The sequence below is a fragment of the Sus scrofa genome, chromosome 15 (assembly GCF_054392235.1).
Source record: "Sus scrofa isolate SSC_HxYL_T2T_F1_AM1 chromosome 15, Sscrofa_HxYL_maternal_Yorkshire_Landrace_v2.0, whole genome shotgun sequence".
In the NCBI taxonomy this organism is placed as follows: domain Eukaryota; kingdom Metazoa; phylum Chordata; class Mammalia; order Artiodactyla; family Suidae; genus Sus; species Sus scrofa.
This window is the reverse complement of record NC_139397.1, coordinates 17,892,308-17,913,354: the sequence shown is the minus strand read 5'-3', so window position 1 is coordinate 17,913,354 and position 21,047 is coordinate 17,892,308. Positions and strand designations below refer to the sequence as shown.

Genomic DNA, 21,047 nt, shown 5'->3' with positions numbered 1-21,047 from the left:
TTATTGTGAAGTACTTCTGGACCTGTTTATAAGAATTTTCCAAACTAAAATGTTGACAGCCTATTTTATGTTATTTTTAGTAAGCTATGTTTGTGTGTGTATTCTTGAGGGAAATGATTCAAGACTTTTTGTTTTAAAAAACTTGTTTGTATTTAAACAGAGCAAATTACTTTAGAGGAGTTCTTTTTCCCCCACTGAGTCTGGGACAGAAAAATTTTAATGTTGAGACATTGAGAACATGTTTCTAGTTACATATGAGCTTTTAGGTTAAATTTTCCTTATAAATATAACCTAGTTTTATACTTTTTTTTTTTGGACACAAGTATTTTATCAATTACGTACACAGTTTACTTGGGAGGATAGCAAAGCTTACAAAATAAGCGAACCATAAACATTTTTTTAGCTTAACTACATTGATTTATTGCCGAAGTCCTATTCACTATTAAATTTAAAGTTATTTCTTACCAGTGAGTCTTGGAATTACCTTTTAAGATTAGAAATATAATGTCAGAATAAAACTTAAGTATTTTTATACATGTTAATAATGAAAGTCTAATAGTCACTGTTCATAAATACTTAGCCATTTTATAGGGGACATAAACCTTTTGTTTTGTAATCATAAGAGATATCTGAAAAAATATCTCCTTGGCCTTAGGCTAGTTCTTGTGACTCAGAATCTTTGGGCATGGAACCTGGGAATCTACCTTTAATTTTAAAGTAGTAATTTTGGTCCTTAAGTGCATTATGGTTTGGGATTCACTGTAACCACCATTTATGCCGTGCTTAGTTTCACATAATCTGTGGTATTACCTAGTTGTTGAGGTAGGTTTGTATGTGTTTCAGGGAAGCTTTGAAATCATTTATTTTATTAATTTTTTTTTTTTTTTTTTTTTTGTCTTTTTGCTATTTCTTGGGCTGCTCCCGCAGCATATGGAGATTCCCAGGCTAGGGGTCCAATCGGAGCTGTAGCCACCGGCCTACACCACAGCTCATGGCAACGCCGGATCGTTAACCCATTGAGCAAGGCCAGGGACCGAACCCGAAACCTCATGGTTCCTAGTCGGCTTCGTTAACCATTGCACCACGATGGGAACTCCAATGAATAATTTTATCTTATTTCATTAATTTTTGTGTGTGTGTGTGTGTTTTTGCTATTTCTTGGGCTGCTCCCGCAGCATATGGAGCTTTGAAATCATTTAAAACATTTACCAGACAAGGATTTCCCATTGTGGTGCAGAAGAAACAAATCCAACTAGTATCCATGAGGATGCGGGTTCCAGTCCCATCCCTCCCCTTGCTTAGGGGATTGGGGCTCTGGCGTTGCCGTGAGCTGTGGTGTGGATCACAGGCGTGACTCGGATTCTGCATTGCTGTGGCTGTGGCATAGACCACTAGCCTGGGAACTTCCATATGCCATGGGTGCAGCCCTAAAAATAAATAAATAAATAAATAAAATATTTACTAGTCAGAGTAGCAAGTATCTTACTGGTTTTCATGGATACCCATAGATACAATTTTTTTTTTTTTTGCTATGTTAGTTATCTATAGAAACTTGTTAGTTATCTATAGAAACTAAGTTAAATAATTGCTCTGAGATTGTTTCCTAACTTGCAGAACAGACATCATTCTTTAATGCTTTTGAAAAATAGCTAGGTCCTGGCCCCATGTGATGACAGTTAAATCAGAATATCTAAGGAAGAGACCATCTCCCTACATTTAGTAATTTCTTAGGTGTTTTAATGTGTAGCTGCAACTAAAACAGAGTCTACACTAATGACAAGAGGCAGAAATATGTTGCTAATGAAAAAATTATTGATTTTGGTTTTGGAATCCATAGTACCCAAAACTATATGCTAAAGGTATAGCACTGTAGCATCCAAATCCTATTTCCCTAACTGCTTATCTCAGGCTGATTTTAAAAAATCAAAGGAAATAAGAATCAAATTATTTCAACATAGAATGTTTTCTCTGAGTCATCCCAATTCTCTATAAGAAGCAATTTCTCTTAAAAAACCTCTGCTGTTTTACTAGTTCTATGTAAAACACTGATGGGACAGTTTAAGTGATAAGGGGTAAAAATATTGACTTTTCATGAGAGCAGAATATTTAACTAATTAATTTCTGTGATTTTGACTTTTAGAGGCAATTCAGAGGTATTCAAGAATATATTTTTGCTAATTATCCATTCTGAACAAGGAAAGAGTTTTCTAGGGTGGGGATACATTCATGTATGACCTCAGAACCAATGTGTGTAAAATTATATTTCTTAAAAATGTTCATTGAAACTAGGTTAGCCAGATAAAAATAGTATTATAGAAAGTACTAAACTCTATGCCAGGGATCAAAATATATGTTGTACTGTACTTTCTGATTCTTATAAAGGGGGAAAAAAAATCTCATTATTATCACTGTTTCATTACATAAAATATGTCCTATAATACACACTACCCTTTGGCCACACTTATTAAATCATAAAGAATAATTTCAAGATCTCCTTTAACATTTAAAATAAATGAAAAAATGTTTGTAACTTCAAATTCATGATATTATGTTTTCTCTTTTAGATGCTTATTGAGGATATCATTTTCTGTGTGTGGGAATTAGATACTGAAGGTTACATGGTTTACAGACAAGATCTTTAAAAAGAGACATTCAAGGTAAGTAATAACTGTAGCCTGTTAAATAATCTAATTTAAATGGTTAGGGTTGCTAGATTATAATTTGATTGCTAAACTTACTTTTTTATCACTGGCTCTTTCTAAACAGCCTCACAGAGCACATGTATCCATTTTCAGACACAAATTTTTATGTCCTAACACTATCTTGATAGGAAGTACTAGATTTCATTTATAGCAGGCATTTGTTAAAATTGATATATTATGGAATAATGCAAACCAATTAAGAATGGAAAAGCTTCCATCACAATTGTATGTGTTACTCCGTAGAATTTAACGTGAAAAAATAATTTTACAGAGACTACTATTCACTGTATTTTTTAATGTATTCCTTAATCAGTTCCTTAACCATGTTAAGAACTTGTTTTGTGAACCACTCCAAAAAACCCGTCATAGTTTCAAATACTTAGAGTATTATCTCTGAATATTAAACTTCTTTTCATTATTTCTTATGCTCCTAAAGATTTTCTTGACCTAGTATGTCCATTTACTTAGCATATTCCATTCCTGTCTCATATGAGTGCTTACATGCTTACATTAAAATTTCTGAATACATTTGGTGAAACTTTGAGTGAAACACAAGAAGCACAAAATGCCCAAAAAGGTACTTTAAATAATTGTGTGTGTCAAGTAGGTACAGTGGAACCTTGGAGATTATGTGACCTGTTAGTGGCACTTCTGTTCAGCTCTAGAAGCCTTTCTAAGTGAGAATAAGAGACCATGAAATCAAATCTCATTTTTTTTTCAGAAAAAAACAGAAATAAAGATTTTTAAAAATACTAATTTTTCAATATCAGCATAAAATTTTTCCTATAAAAATAAAATCTACTTTCACTACTCTGTGAATCAAATAAAACAGTTTATAGTCTCTGGTGCAAAAATTTTTTTCCTTTGTTCTATTTTTCTTCATTCAAAGTGCAAGTACTTAAGAGTTTATTTTTTGTCCTTAATTTCTGGTTAGCAGCTTAGTGATTTTGCTAGTTTTCTGTGATTAATATTATTGTCAGAAATACTTCTCTTGAAAATCTAAATGATATTTCTTGTTTTAAATTTATTTCTGTAGTTATATATGGTGAGTTGGTTGCTTAGAAGTGCTATTCAATTATTTTCTGAATTATACTAATTAGTCAATTATTTTATAATTCCTTTGTCTCCACAGTCTAACATAGATCCCTCTGGTTTGAAAAAAAAATCCCTTTTAAATGTACCTTTTGATAGAAAATAGTTAATCACATTCCTTAGTTCATGACACACAGAACTTTTTAATTTTGTACCTGATGTTCTTTAGGTAGATATTCATTTTTTAATCAATTAAAAACATTTTCTTGGTATCTACTGCTGGTGTACAGAAATGCTATTGATTTTTTGAAACTTGATCTTAGTGCTAACATTGCTAAATTATCTTTTTTTTCTTTTTAGGGCCTCACATGCAGCATGTGGAAGTTCCCAGGCTAGTGGTTGAATCAGAGCTGTAGCTGCTGGCCTACACCACAGTCACAGCAACACCAGATCCAAGCCACATCTGCAGCCCACACCGCAGCTCATGGCCATGCCAGGTCCCCAGCCCACTGATCGAACTCAGGGATCAAACCCACATCCTCATGGATACCAGTCAGATTAACTACCACTGTGCCACTGCCGGAATTATCTTATTCTTAATAGATTGTTTTTTTTTCTAGATAGATGATCATATTACAAATTACAAGTAATGACAGTTTTAGTTCTACCTTTCTTATTCTTATACTTTTACTTCTTTCTTCTTTCCAATAAGTACCTTTGGTCAATTCCTCCAGAACTATGTTAAGCGGTGGTAGTAACAGTAGGCATTCTCACCTTATAGTCAATCTTAAAGAGAGTGTATCTGACCTCTCATTTAAGTATAATGCTTACTAAGGGTTTTGAATGTAAAATCTTTTCCAAATTAAGAAACATTGAGTACTGATGAAACCAGATCAGAGCTGCGTCTGCGACCTACACCACAGCTCATGGCAATGCCGGATCCTTAACCCACTGATCCAGGCCAGGGATCGAACCTGCAATGTCATGGTTCCTAGTGGGATTCGTTAACCACTGAGCCACGACGGGAACTCTTTTTTTTTTTTCATCTTGTTTCTGCCATCTTATTTCAGTTTTTCTTATACACTTTGATAGTGTGTATCTTTATTTTTAATACTTTCTTTCTTTAAAAAAAAAAATGATATTTATATATCTCCCATAAAAAAGATTCTTGCAGGGGCAAGACATATAAGGAACTTAGAGGTCATATTAAGAAAGTAAAATTATGTTTTGCTTTAACTCTGACAAGAAGCCATTTGTGGGTTTTGAGCATAGGATTGATGTGATCTGTGAGACATAAAACATCTTTGAATGATAACTTAAGAATTTTGGTTTAAAAGCAACTCTTTTTTTTTTTTTTTTTTAATAGCTATTTCCCCAATACAATTTTTTTTCCTACTGTTCAGCATGGTGACCCAGTTAAACATACATGTACGCTTTCCTTTTTTCTCACATTACCATGCTCCATCATAAGTGACTAGACATAGTTCCCAGTACTACACAGCAGGATCTCATTGCTAATCTATTCCGAAGGCAATAGTTTGTATCTATTAACCCCAAGCTCTCCAACCACCCCACTCCCTCCCCCACAACTCTTTTAAAGCCATAAAATGATAGATTTGTAACTTTTACTATAAAAATGTTTGAATAATTAGAAAAATCTGTAAATTAAAAGACACTTGAAAACTTAGCAATTATAGTTGGCAGCTGTAAGGAAAATACTGATTTTTTTTTTTTTTTTTTTTTTTTTTTTTGTCTTTTTGCTATTTCTTGGACCGCTCCCACGGCATGTGGAGGTTCCCAGGCTAGGGGTCGAATCAGAGCTGTTGCCACCGGCCTACGCCAGAGCCACAGCAACGAGGGATCCGAGCCGCGTCTGCGACCTACACCACAGTTCACGGCAACGCCGGACCCTTAACCCACTGAGCAAGGGCAGGGACCGAACCCGCAACCTCACGGTTCCTAGTCGGATTCGTTAACCACTGCGCCACGATGGGAACTCCCTGATTTTTTTTTTTTTTTTTTTTTTAATATATGAAGAGTGAGAACAATTCAGTGTGGAAAAGAAACCCATTTATATAAAAGACTTGAACATGTAGTTTATGAAGAAATGCATGTAGCTAGGAAACTTGAAAATGTTTGATTTTTCAACCACTCCTTATAAATAAATTATATTTATTTATATTTATATTATATATATATTTATTTTTATTCTTTGTTATCAGTGCTGAGCTAGTTCCTCTTTTTTTTTTTCTTTTTTATATCTCACGACTGAATGTAATGGTTTTACCTGGCATGTACGTGTGTGGGTGTGTGTGTGTGTGTATGTGCGTGTGTTGGTAGGGAGGGTCTAGAGTGTTGTTCCAAGTTTGCTTTCCAAGGAATAATCTTTTATGCTGCCACAGACATAAAAAACCTCCTGTAAAAATGGCTTGTTTATTTCTCAGGTAGCCTCTACCTTCTCCACTTCTCTAAACCTGAGTTTACAGAATTCTTTTGACAGCTCAACTCACTTCTGTTCCACACATGTGATTAGAAATAAAGGTCTCCAGCAATTTGGGTGTGTTCTATGCCTTTGAGGCATATTTTTGGCCTTCAGTTTCTGAGATCTGCATTATACTGTGCTTTACTAGTACATTTTTTCCAAGACTGATTCTCTTCGCTTACTCTCATGTGTTTCCTACCAAGTCTCAACTGCTTTTACCTATTTCAGTGTTTCAGGATCGCATCTGAATCCTAATATTACTTAAAATATATCAAGTGGATTTCTCCATAAAGAAAGGAAAGAATGTGGGAGACAGGGAGGGTCAAATAGAAGGATACAGAAACAGAAGAAGAAAAGAGAAAATGAATAAAGCAATCAACTAGGAACAAAACTGATAATACAGAAAGCAAGAATTCTGGCAAATATGTTGTGAATTGACAGATGGATTAGGATCTGGCCAAACTTAGGAAAGTACTTATTTCAAAGATTAAATTGGAAAGAAAAAAGAAAGACTAGACATTATGGGAAGTACTCTTAAGAAATATAAAAGATTAAAATGAGAGGAATGAATGAAGGAAACCAAAGAAAGAATAAAGTAATTGGAAAATGTGTGTTATGTATGTAAGTAGATAAATTGAGATAGAGACACTAAAGAAAAATATAATAGAAAAGAAAAAATATTTAAAGATAAAATATAAAAAGTTTATAAAATAGGAGATAATTTGGATCCGCATGGTGAAAAGGCTCACCCTGGGCCAGATGAAATTAACCTAGAACTGTCAATACTGAGATGAACCTACTGGATTTAAACGTGAAGAAAGAATGATTAAGTCACTAAGATGAGGAAAACAGGGAAAAATATTTAGTCTTGTCTCTGTTTATCCACATCAACATTTAGGGCCTGTTGACACTGGAGTAACATCAAAAGGATTCTATAAAGGAAAAAAGTATTTTGTATTTTAAATTCAGAGTGTCTTCAGATACAAAGACTACAGATGGCTTTGAACTCAGAGAATATTATTTTAACTATGCCCTTCCTAGAAGAATTCCTAGAAGATGAACTACTTTCATTCAGATGGAAATAACTTAAAAATTACCACAGAAGGATGAGCATTGAAAGGATTTAACTATAAAATAAAGACTAAGACAAGATGTAAACACTATGTTCCCTAAAAATAAAAGTGATGTACCACCTTGACCTATTTGTTTCCCCTTTTCATCCAGGTTTTTTGTAGTTGTAAGTTTGTTGATTGCCTTTTCCTCCTCTTCAATACTGGCAAGTCAAAGAATTACATTAAAGCTGCAAATAAAAATAAAAGGAGAATTTAATAGTGCAGAGGAAAATACTGAAGAACATTAACTGAAATATGAAGGAAAGAACAGGACAGAGCAGTAGGAAATATGCTAATACCTTAATTGCTTATAGAAATGAACTAATAGATCATAAATAGGGAAATAAATGACAGTCGTATAAGTTACATAAGTGACATAATTTAACTTGTGAATACAAAGTTGCATAATGTTATAATTATAAAAACAATTACTGGAAAAAATATATACAGACAAACTATACATGGAGAAAAATGACATAAAAATTAGTGATGAAAATATTTTCTTTAAAAAAAAAATCCAGGGAGTTCCCTTCATGGCTCAGTGGTTAATGAACCCAACTAGGATCCATGAGGATTCAGTTTCAATCCCTGGACTCTCTAAGTGGGTTAAGTACCCGGTGTTGCTGTGAGCTGTGGTGTAGGTCACAGACACGACTTGGATCCCACGTTGCTATGGCAGTAATGTAGGTTGGCAGCGGTAGCTCAGATTTAACCCCTAGCCTGAGACCTTCCATATGCCACAAGTGTGGCACTAAAAAGCAAAAATAAATGAATAAATAAATTAAATATCCAGAAATCAAGTTAAAGAATGAAAAGCAATTCTAACTATCAGATGTCACAATCATCATTCAGCATTACACTGAAGGGAATCAGCCAAGAGAGGAATTAACATAAATGGGCTTTGAGCTTGTGTTGGCTTTTTAGAAAGTGGATTTCCTGCTAAATCACAGAGCAAAACACTATATTCTCTAATATAGGTAAGAAATACAACTAAATTGTTTTTAAAATGTTGAAAACTAAAGGATAAAAATTACGTCAGATAAAGGTGGGCAAATGCTTAATGTCAGACCAGAGGAATTGGTCCATGTAAACATCAAAGAGGTTGAACAAAGTCATTGTTTTTTAATGCAAAGAGTGAAGTTCGCAGTGAAGATGTAACAGTAGGGAATATCTACAAACCGAAGAACATGGTAACAACACTTGCAAAGCACAAACAGTGCAGGTACAAGGGAAAATAGTAAAAAACACACTAGGCTTGGAAAGTTTATTCATTCTCCTCTCAGTCCAAAACATATCAAGCAGTTGTGAGGATAAGGAAAGAATGAGAAAACTTTGAAAATATTTCAAATAAGGAACATTGCAGAGATGCCCCATGTCATGACTATATAACATTTTGATGAGGGGAACATACCAAGAGAAAAATGCTAGAACTTTTAAAGAAATTTTAAAAGATAAAATTAAAAGCTCCAAGTGCAAATCATATGATTATATTCCTGAAAGCACCATCCAGTGGGTTTTATTTAATCAACTGAGTGACTATTATAAATAGTAGAACTCACTAAGATATTGTGGCACAAGATTAGTGTAACCACATGGATAACTTTTATATATAACAATTTTATCATGATATATACATATGACTGGGTCAGTTTGCTGTCCAGTAGAAATTGGCACATTGTAAATCAATTATAATAAAGTTAATTAATTAAATGTAATTTAAGCCCTAGTGCCATATTGTACGTTTGTATGTTGTTTGGGTGTGTGCAATAAGCCTAAGAATATTGTTTGTGTATTAGTTTTCAATAGCTTCTGTAACAGTACCACAAACTTGGTGGTTTAATGCAACAGAGCATTAAACCATAAACATAAGCATCTCTTATGTTTCCAGATGTCAGAAGTCAGAAATCAGTGTCAAAGGGCCAAAATCAAAATCTAGGGTTCTCCTTCTAAAGGTTCCAGGGGAGAATCTTTTCCTTCCTTTTCGTCACCTCTGGTGACAGCCAACACTCCTTGGCTTATGGTCACATTGCCTTCTCCATTTCTGTGTGTGTTTACTTCTCTCATATAAGGACCTTTGTGATTGCATTTAGGGCTCACCTGTATAATCCAGAACAATATGATTTTAAAATCTTTGACTTAGTCACATCTGGAAAGATTCTTCTTCACAAGATAACATTTGCAGTTTATAGGAATTAAGCCACAGTATCTTTGGCCTTTATTAGTAGGGTATCTAGAATGGTAATAGCTATGTAGCATCCTTGGGAGAATTGGGAAAGCACTGGCCTTGGGGTAGTTCAGAAAATAGTCGAATATCATTTTTGTAAAATTTAGAGTTCTCTCCCATAACCCTAGTTTTAAAAGGCTATATATATTGGTGTATGAAATGACAGAATTAACAAGATTATAAACTCCAGCCATAGACTTAATAAATGCAGGAATATTGAAAATAATAAGAATGACATCTCATTCAGTAGGAAAAGCATTGTTTAATACATGTTGGGACAACTGGTTAAGCCATCTAAAAAGAAAAGTTGAATCCATACCTCACATCATACACCAAGATATATCCTAGATGGACCAAATATTTAAATGTAAAATATGAAACCACAAAGCTACTCAGAAAATGCAGGAGTTTTTTTTTTATGACTTTTGCTAAGAATAACCATTCCAAGTGAAATCTAGAAGCCAAAAAATAAAGTGATTAATAAATTTGAGCATGTTTGTCAGCACAGAAATGCACAGGCAAAATCAAAAGGCAAATCACAAACATTGAAACAAGTTTGCAATTCTTACTGAAGGGGCAATTTAAAAAAAATTGTATTGAAATGCAGTTGATTTATAATTTTGTGCTAGTTTCAGGTGTACAGCAAAGTAATTCAGATATATATATCCTGAATATACATATATCTTTTTCAGAATCTTTTCTGTTATAGGTTATTACAAGATACTGAGTATAGTTCCCTGTGCTGTATAGCAGGTCCTTGTTGTTTACTTGCTTTATACAGAATAGTGTATATATGTTAATCCCAAACTCCTAATTTAATTAAGCCTGTCCCCCTTTTCTCCTTTGGTAACCCTAAAATTGTTTATGATACCTGTGAGTCGGTTTTCATTTTGTAAATAAATTCATTTGTGTCATATTTTTAGATTCCACATATCAGTGATATTATGTCTTTTAATTTTGTCTTTCTCTGTTAGTATGATAATCTCTAGATCTATCCATATTTCTGCATTATTTCATTCTTTTTTATGGCTGAGTAATCCATTGTGTGTTTATACTACATCTTCTTTATCCATTCCTCTGCCGATGGACTAAGTTAGGTTGCTTCCATGCCTTCGCTATTTACTATAAACATTGTCACTATTAACATTGAGATACATACATCTTTTCAAATTACAGTTTTTGCCTTTTCCAGATATGCCCAGAAGTGAAATTAATGGATCATATGGTAACTCTATTTTTAGTTTTTTGAGGAAACTCCATGGTGGCTGCACCAATTTACTATCCCATCAGCAGTGTGTAAGGTTCACTTTTCTCCATGCCCCCTCCAGCGTTTGTTATTTGTAGCCTTTTTGTCAGCCATTCTGACTGGTGTGAGGCAATACCTCACTGTAATTTTGATTTGTATTTCTCTGATAATTAACAATCTTGAGCATCATTTCTTTTATCTGTTGGCCATCTGTATGTCTTCATTGGAGAAATGTCTGTTTAGGTCTTCTACCCATTTTTTGATTGGGTCGTTTGGTTTTTTGATATTGAGTTGTATGAGCTGTTTGTGTATTTTGGAAATTAAGCCCTTGTCAGTTGCATAGTTTGCACATATTTTCTCCCATTTCTAGGCTGTATTTTCATTTTGTTTATGGTTTCCTTTGCTGTTCAAAAGCTTTTAAGTTTAAAGAGGTCTCATTTATTTTGCTATTATTTCTGTCTCCTTGGGAGACTGACCTAAGAAAACATTGCTACAACTGGTCAAACGATGTTTTCCCTGAGTTCTCTTTTAGGAGTTTAATGGTGGTGTGTCTAAGTCTTTAAGCCATTTCGAGGTCTTTTTGTGTATGGTGTAACGAGGTATTCAGACTTCATTGATTTACATGTAACGGTCCACCTTTCCCAACACCAGATTGGCTAAAGTTTTTAAATGTCAAAAAAAACCCCACAAAATAATAAGTTAAAAGACTAACGTTGCAATCAGAAAAATGACAAAGTATGAGAACAGACTGTTTACAGAAAAAGAACTATGGATGGCTCTTAGAAAAATCTCAACCTCACTCAATAAAAGAAAAGCAGAATTAAGCCACAATGAAATGCTACTTGTCACCTATTAGAATTTCAAATTTCTTAAACTTATATATACTAGTCTTGTTAAGAATGGAGGCATTCTTTTATTTTCCTGGTAGAATGTAAATTGAATGTTTCTGGTAGAATATAAATCATATGGAAGGTAATTGGGAATATCTGTTAAGAGTAGGAAAACACCTTTTCCATTGACCTAGCTAATTACTTCTTGTAATTTATCCACTAATATATTCCTTTATGAGATAGGCATAAAGTTATTCTTAGCAATATTAATAGCAAATGTTGGAGAAACCCTAAGTGTGCATCTCTATGGGTAAAATTTAACTGTGGGGTATCCAGAATGGAATAGTACACAGCTATTACAACTAAACTAGGAAGCTTGTTATTTCCTTTTTTTTTTTTTTTGTCTTTTCTAGGGCCCAATCTGCGGCATATGGAGGTTCCTAGGCTAGGGGTCTAATTGGAGTTGTAGTAGCTGGCCTACGCCAGAGCCACAGCAACGTGGTATCCGAGCCACATCTGCGACCTACACCACAGCTCACAGCAACGCCAGATCCTTAACCCACTGAGCAAGGCCAGGGAATGAACCCACAACCTCATGGTTCCTAGTCAGATTTGTTAACCACTGAGCCACGATGGGAACTCCCTTTTTTTTGAAACTTGTTATTCCTAATAAAGAAAAATCTTTATGATCTATTCATTTTTTCAAATTACAGTTGAAATTACAGTATTACAGTTGTAGTTTGGTATGTGTAGGATGTTTGTGGTTCAAACATAATGGGGAAAAGCATATTCATTCATATATGCTTCCTTGTGCATAAAAATCACTGCAAAGATACACAAGGAAATGATAATGATGACATTATCTCATGGGGAGTGAATAGGAATTAGATGAAGAATAGGAGCAGGAGATAAATTTTACTGTAAAATATTTAAGCTTTGAAAAATTATTAAAATAAATATGAATCTTAACTCTTTAAGCTAAGTGAATAAACTTTTTCATTTTTTTTCTCAAATATTTATTGAGGACCTACTTTGTGTCAGGTACTGTTTTAGGTACTTGGGATCAGTGAACAATACAAAGATCCCAACCCTTACAGAGTTTATATTCCAATGATGGCAGACCTACATTAAAAAATAATCATAATAAGTATACAGTGTTGTATATCAGGAGATAGTATGTGCTATGGAAAAAAAACACATAAAAGCGTATGTTGGATTGGCAGTGTCAGTGCAATTAGGAGGAGATTTTACAATATTAAATAAGATTAGCAGGGTGGGAGTTCCTCTTCTGAGTCAGTGGTATCAAACTCAACTGTTATCCTTGACAATGTGGGTTCAATCCCTGGCCTCACTCGTGGGTTAAGGATCCAGCATTGTCATGAGCTGAGATGTAGGTTGCAGACACAGCTTGGATCTGGCATTGCTGTGGCTATGATGTGGGCCAGCAGCTGGAGCTCTGATTTGAACCCTAGCCTGGGAACTTGCATTTGCCATAGGTGCAGGCCTTAAAAAAAAAAAAAAAAAAAAGAGTAGTGGATAAGTCTTATCAAGAAAGAGCAAAGTTAAGCAAAGACTTAAGCAAAGGTGTTAGTCATGTGGATATGTGACAAAAGAATGTAAGGAGGTAAGGATAATAGCCAGTGTATATGCATTGGGAGAGGTACATGTCAGATGTTTTATATAAAAGATTTGAAGCCCAGTGTGTCTTGATCAGAACAAAAAGGATAGTAGGATATGGGGCCAGAAATATAATATCCATTGGACATTAGCATGATCTGACAAATTTTGAAGTGCTCACTCTGGTTTTATCAATTTGAATTATTATAAATAGGAAGCAAGTGTAATAGCTAAGAGATATTTCAGAAATAATGGTGTCTTAGACCAGAGGAAGACCAATGAAAGTGATGAGAAAGTAGTTGGAGTTATGATGTAATTTGAAACTACTTAGCTGTATTTCTGATGGACTGGTTATGGAGTGTGAGCGAGAGGACTCAAGGAAGAGAGGTGTGAAAACATTATCTAGGAAAATGGGAGATTGAATGGACTAGGAAATTATACTGTGATTGGTTGTGAGCATGAAGAGCCCACTTAAGATCTTCAAGAATTTAAAAGTGTAACTGGGTTTTTCTCCAGCTACATTCAGCCACATGACTTAGATCCCATCTGGTCTAAAGAAGACCTTTGTGGTATTATGGAAGGGACAGCCTTGTTAAATTTTTTTTAAAAATAAGGCATAGGACATCATACATAGAAGGTTCTCATCTTAAAAATTTTAAGAGACTACATATAGGCTTATTTATATTTATACAAAACTTAGATATGTTTCACCATGGTTTAGCTAAGTATGATATTTTTGTACTCATTCTAAAAAATGTATGAGCCTCAAATGATCCTTATTAAACCATGCCTCTTATTTTTGCCACATTAGCAGGTGGCAAGTATAAGAAAGGTCTCAATTAAAACATTAAGGTGACCATTTAAAAGGCATGAATGATTTCAGAGTGCTTATTTAATCATTGAAAAATTAAGCTTATGATATTTATTTTGAACTTAACATAGTATATAAAATTGTTAACATGAATTGTATGTGTTTTCTAAGAATTTGTATATTTACTTTTTAATGATTTTTATTTTTTTCCATTATAGTTGATTTACACTGATCTGTCAATTTCCACTCTTCAGCAAAGTGACCCAGTCATAGGAAGCAAGGGTAGCAGCTAAGAGGTATATATATATTCTTTTTCTCACACTGTCCTCCATCATGTTTCATCACAAGTGACTAGATATAGTTTCCTGTGCTATACAGTAGGATCACATTGATTATCCACTGCAAATGCAATTGTTTGCATCTATTTTTTTTTTTTTTTTGACTTTTTGTCTTTTTTTTAGGGCCGCACTCACGGCATATGGAGGTTCCCAGGCTAGGGGTCTGATTGGAGCTTTAGCTGCTTGTCTACACCACAGCCACAGCAGTGTGGGATCTGAGCCACATCTGCGACCTACACCACAGCTCACAGCAACACTAGATCCTTAACCCGCTGAGCAAGGCCAGGGATCAAACCCACGTCTTCATGCGTGCTAGTCAGGTTTATTCACCACTGAGCCATGACAGGAACTCCATGTTTGCATCTTTTAACCCCAGACTCCCAGTCCATCCACTCCTTCCCCCTCCCCCTTGGCAATCACAAGTCTGTTTTCCAAGTCCATGAGTTTCTTTTCTTTGGAAAGGTTCACTAGTGCTGTATATTAGATTCCAGATATTAGTGATATCATATAGTATTTATCCTTCTCTCTTTGACTTACTTCACTTAGCATGAGAGTCTATAGTTCCATCCATGTTGCTGCCAACAGCATTATTTTGTTCTTTTTATGGCTGAGTAGTATTCCATTGTGTGTATATACCACATCTTAATCCATTCATCTGTCAGTGGACATTTATGTTGTTTCCATGTTTGGCTATTGGGAATAGTGCTGCAGTGAATGCATCTTTTTCAAGGGAAGTTTTCTCTGGATATATGCCCAAGAGTGGAATTGCTGGGTCATATGGTAGTTCTATATTTAATTTTCTGAGGTATTTCCATACTGTTTTCCACAGTGTTTGTACCAATTTACATTGCTACCAACAATGTAGGAGGGTTCCCTTTTCTCCACACCCTCTCCAGAATTTGTTTTCTTTACTTGTTAATGATGGCCATTCTGACAGGTAGGAGTTGGTACCTCATAGTAGTTTTGATTTTCATTTCTCTAATAATCCATGATGTTGAGTATTCTCAACCATCTGAATATCTTCTTTGGAGAATTGTCTATTCAGGTCTTTTGCCAATTTTTCAATTGGATTGTTGGTTTTTTTTCCTGTTGAGTTGTATACATTGTTTGTATATTTTAGAGATTAAGCCCTTGTCAGTTTCATCATTTGAAATTATTTTCTTCCATTTTGTAGGTTGTCTTTTTGTTTTTCCTATGGTTCCTTTTGCTGCGCAAAAACTTGTCAGTTTGATTAGGTTTCATTGGTTTATTTTTGTTTTTATTTCTGTTGCCTTGGGAGACTTACCTAAGAAAATATTCATAAGGTTGATGCCAGAGAATGTTTTGCCTATGTTTTCTTCCGGGAGTTTGATGTTGTTTTGTCTTGCGTTAAAGTCTTTAAGCCATTTTGAGTTTATTTGGGGGCATGGTGTAGAGGTGTGTTCCAGTTTCAATAACTTACAGGCAGGTGTCCAGTTTTCCCGGCAACAATTGATGAAAAGACTTTTTCCCATTTTCTATTCTTGCCTCCTTTGTTGAAGATTAATTGACCATAGGTGTCTGGGTTTATTTCTGTGTTCTCTATTCTGTTCCATTGGTCTATATGTCTGTTTTGGTACCAGTACCACATTGTCTTGATGACTATAGCTTTGCAATATTGCCTGAAGTCTGGGAGAGTTATGCTTCCTGCTTGGTTTTTGTTCCTCAAGATTGCTTTGGCAATTCTGGGTCTTTTGTGGTTCCACATACATTTTTGGATTGTTTGTTCTAGTTCTGTGAAAAATGTCATAGGTAATTTGATAGGAATTGCATTGAATCTGTAGATTGCTTTGGGTAATATGGCCATTTTTATGATATTAATTCTTCCAGCTCAGGAGCATGAAATATCTTTCCATTTCTTTGAATCCTCTTTAATTTCCTTGATTAATGTTTTATAGTTCTCAGCATAAATAAGTCTTTCACCTCCTTGGTCAGGTTTATTCCCAGGTATTTAATTTTTGGGAGTGTGATATTAAAAGTATTTGTATTTTTATATTCCTTTTCTAATATTTCATTGCTAGCATACAGAAATACAACCGATTTTTTAATATTAATCTTGTTCCTGATACTTTGCTGAATTTGTTGATCAGTTTGAGTAGGTTTTGTGTGGCGTCCTTAGCGTTTCTATATATAGTATCATGTCATCTGCATACAGTGACAGTTTTACCTCTTCTCTTCCAATTTGGATACCTTTTATTTCTTTTTATTTATTTATTTATTTTTTTTTTTTTGTCTGATTGCTGTGGCTAGGATTTCCAACACTATGGTGAATAAAAGTGGCAAGAGTGGGCAACCTTGTCTTGTTCTAGATTTTAGTGGGAAGGCTTTCAGCTTATCTCCATTGAATATTGTATTTGCTGTGGGTTTGTCATAAATGGCTTTTATTATGTTAAGGTATGTTCCTTCTCTATCCGCTTTGGTAAGAGTTTTTATCATGAATGCATTTTGAAATTTGTCAAATGCTTTTTCTACATCTATTGAGATAATCATGTGGTTTTTGACTTTTCTTTTGTTAATGTGGTGTATAGGGTTGATAGATTTGCATATGTTGAACCATCCTTGTGAACCTGGGATGAATCCCACTTGGTCCTGGTATATGATCTTTTTTATATGTTGCTGGATTTGACTGGCTAAAATTTTGCTCAGAATTTTTGTGTCAATATTCATCAAAGATATTGGCCTATTTTTTTTTTTTTTTTTTGGTATTAGCTTTGTCTGGTTTTGGTATTAGGTTGATGGCAGCTTCATAGAATTTCTTTAGGAGTGTTCCTTCTTCTTCAACCTTTTGGAAAAGTTTAAGAAGAATGGGTGTAAATTCTTTTTCATATATTTGTTAAAATTTGCCTGTGAAGCCATCTGGCCCTGGACTTTTGTTTGTAGGGAGTATTTTTTATTACATATTCAATTTCATTTCTAGTGATCATTCTGTTCAGGTGGGCTGTTTCTTCTGTTTCTTCTTGATTCTGTACTGGTAGGCTATTAGTCTCTAGAAAGTTGTCCATTTCTTCTAGGTTGTCAAATTTGTTGGCATATAATTGTTCATAGTATTGTGTTATGGTTCTTTTTTTTTTTTTTTTTTTTTGTCTTTTTATCTTTTTTAGGGCTGCACCTGTGGCCATATGGAGGTTCCCAGGCTAGGGGTCGAATCGGAGCTATGGCTCTGGCCTACAGCACAGCCACAGCAACATGGGATCCAAGCTGCGTCTGCGACATACACCACAGCTTATGGCAATGCTAGATCCTTAACCCACTGAGCAAGGCCAGAAATCAAACCCGCAACTTCACGGTTACTAGTCAGGTTCAATAACCACTGAGCCATGACAGGAACTCTCTGTTATGGTTCTTTGTATTCTACAGAATACATTGAGATTTCTCCTTTTTTATTTCTTATTTTGTTTATTTGGGTTATTTCTCTCCTCTTCCTGGTGAGTCTGGCCAGAGTTTGTCAATTTTGTTTGCCCTTTCAAAGAACTAGCCTTGGTTTTATTGATTTTTTTCTTATTGTTTTTTGAATCTTTATTTTATTGATTTGCTCTCTGATCTTTCTGATTTCCTTCCTTCTGCTGACTTTAGGCTTTGTTTGTTCTTTTTCCAATCCATTTAGGTGGTAGATTTAGTTGTCGATTTGAGATTTTTCTTCTTTTTTGAGGAAGACCTGTGTCACTGTGAACTTCCCTCTAAACACTGCTTTTCTGGCATCCCATATATTTTGAATGATTATGTCTTCATTATCATTTGTCTTGAGGTATTTTTTAATTTCTTTTTTGATTTCCTCATTGACTCATTGGTTTTTTAGTAGCATGTTGTTTAGTTTCCATGTAGTCAGTTTTTTCTCATGTCTTTTCCTATGCTTGATTTCCAGTTTTCATGCCGTTGTGGTCAGAGAAGATATTTGAAATAATTTCTGTACTCTTTAAATTTGTTGAGGTTAGTTTTGTGCCCAAGTATGTGGTCAATCCTTGAGAATGTTCCATAGTGACTTGGAAGGAATGTATATTCTAATTTTTTTGGATTTAATGTCCTGAAAATGTCAATTAAGTCTAACTTTTCTACTGTGTCATTTAGGATCTCTGTTGCCTTATTGATTTTCTGTCTAGAGGATCTGTCCATTGATGTAGTGGAGTATTAAAGTCTCATAAGAATTAGATTCCCATCAATTTCTCCTTTTATTTCTGATAGTATTTGTTGTATGTATCTGGGTGATCCTATATTAGGTGCATATTTATTGACGGCTGTAATATCCTCTTCTTTTTTTATTTTTTATTTTTTTGTCTTTTTTATCTAGGGCTGCACCCGCGGTATGTGAAGGTTCCCAGGCTAGGGGTCTAATCAGAGCTATAGCTGCCAGCCTACACCAGAACCATAGTAATGCAGGATCTGGGCCCTACACCACAGCTCAAGGCAACACTGGCTTCTTAACCCACTGAGCAAGGCCAGGGATCGAACCCACAACCTCATGGTTCCTAGTCAGATTCGTTAACCACTGAATCACAACAGGAACTCCATAATATCCTCTTCTTGAATGGATCCTTTTACTACTAAATAGTGTCCTTCTTTGTATTTCCTTATGGGCTTCATTTTAAAGTCTTATTTTGTCTTGGAGTTCCCATCGTGATGCAGTGGAAACAAATTTGACTAAAAACCATGAGGTTGTGGGTTTGATCCCTGGTCTCGCTCAGTGGGTTAAGAATCCAGCATTGCCGTGAGCTGTAGTGTAGGTCGAAAATGCAGCACAGGTCTGACATTGCTGTGGCTGTGGTGTAGGCTGGTGGCTACAGCTCCAATTTGACCCCTATCCTGGGAACCTCCATATGCTGTGGGTGCAGTCCTAAAAAGACAAAAAATAGAAAAAAAAAAAACAACTTTAAAATATAGTCTGTTTTGTATTATATGAGTATTACCACCCCTGCTTTCCTGTCTTGACCATTGGCATGAAATATCTTTTCCAATCCTCTCACTTTCAATCTGTATGTGTCGTTTGCCCTAAGGTGAGTCTCTTTTATACACCATATTGTAGCTTTTTGCTTTTTTATCCAATCCGCCACTCCGTATCTTTTGATTGGAGCATTCAGTCCATTGGCATTTAAGGTGATTATCGATAGATATATAGTTATTGCCATTTTAAACCTTGTTTTACAGTTGATTCTGTGTTTCTCCTTTGTTCCTTTCTTTCTTTGGTTGGATAATCTCCTTTTATTTTGTGCTTGTATCCTTTTCTTTTTAGTTTTTGAGAATGTAGTGTTCGGTTTTGATTTGTGGTTGCCCTGTTTTTCACGTATATTAGTTAACCCCTTATTATATCTGCTTGCTTTACCCTAATAGTCATATAGACTCAAACAAATACTTAAAAAAAAAAAGAAGAGTCTGTATTTTCTTACTTTCCTTCCCCACAGTATATGATTTTTAAGTCCTATTTTAACATCTTTGTATTTGTCCTTTTGCTGTTCCTTGTGTTTATCGTCACTTGTACAAGAGTTTTTCTTGTTGTTTTTTCTTTTAGATCTGTATACTGGCTTATTTAAGTGATGGCATTCCAATTATGATTTCCTCCATCCTATTTCTTCTTTTTTATTTAGAGAAGCTCTTTGAGTATTCCTTTTTTTTTTTTTTTTTCTTTTGGAATGTGTTTTGTATTGGTATACTCTTAGTTTTTGTTTGTGGGAGAAATACTTATTTCTCTTTCTATTTTAAGTGATATTCTTGCTGGGTAGAGTATTCTATGCTGCACATTTTTCCCTTGTAGAACTTTGAGTATATCTTACCACTCTTCTGTCCTGTAGTGTTTCTGTAGAGAAAACAGCTGATAGCCTCAAGAGAATTCCTTTATACTTAGCACTTTGTTTTTCTCTTGCTGCCTTTAGAATCCTCTCTCTACCTTTAACTTTTACCATTTTTTTTAATTATACTGTGTCTTGGTGTGGGCCTGTTTGGATTCAACTTGTTTGGGGCCCTCTCTGCTTCCTGTATCCAGATATCTGGTTTTTTTTAGATTTGGAAGGTTTTCAGACATAAAGTCTTCATGTATATTTTCAATTGCCTTTTCTTTTTCTTCTCTTGCTGCAATCCCTATTATGCGTAGATTGGCCTTTATATTATTCCATAGATCTCTTACATTGCTTTCATGTTTTTTTCATTTGGTTTTCTGTCTGCTGTCCTGAATGGATGATTTCCATTACTCTGTCTTCCAAGTCGCTAATTCATTCCTCTGCATTATTCATTCTGCTCTTTAGTGTTTTTAACTCAGTTTGTGTCTCTGCAAATGAATTTCCTAATTTTTCTTGGTTCCTCCTTATATTTTTAATTCCTTTCTAAAGTAATCTGCCTTACTGTTGATATTCTCTCAATTCCTTCATATTTACCCTTAATTCTTTCAGTATTTTGATATCTCTCTTTTGAACTCAGTGTCTTTTAAACTGCAGAGGTTTGTTTCATTGTTCGCTACTTCAGGTGAATTCTCCTGTTCTTCTAACTGGTAGTGGTTCCTGAGCTTCTTTATTTCGCTTATATTTTTCCTTTTCTGTGAGGTTAGGGAAACCAACTATGCTAGTCTTGGAGGGATGTTTCTATACAAGAGCACCCCTTTGTATTTTGTGGGGATTACTATTTATTTTTGAAGAGGCATTTTGGATATTTCT

At 34.7% G+C, this 21,047-nt stretch overlaps 1 protein-coding gene across 47 annotated transcripts in view; it reads left to right on the top strand.

The window, feature by feature from the left end:
• MBD5 (methyl-CpG binding domain protein 5) overlaps positions 1 to 21,047 on the top strand; it is a 438,228-nt gene that overhangs the window by 150,503 nt on the left and 266,678 nt on the right. For 28 of the 47 annotated variants that reach the window (XM_084998691.1, XM_084998684.1, XM_084998699.1 and 25 more), the window contains one exon: positions 2,565 to 2,657. The gene's annotated coding sequence lies outside the window, so the exon portion shown is untranslated. Of the gene's footprint in view, positions 1 to 2,564; positions 2,658 to 14,274; positions 14,353 to 21,047 lie in introns of all 47 variants that reach the window. The other 19 variants (XM_084998709.1, XM_084998694.1, XM_084998687.1 and 16 more) reach the window with 1 other exon arrangement.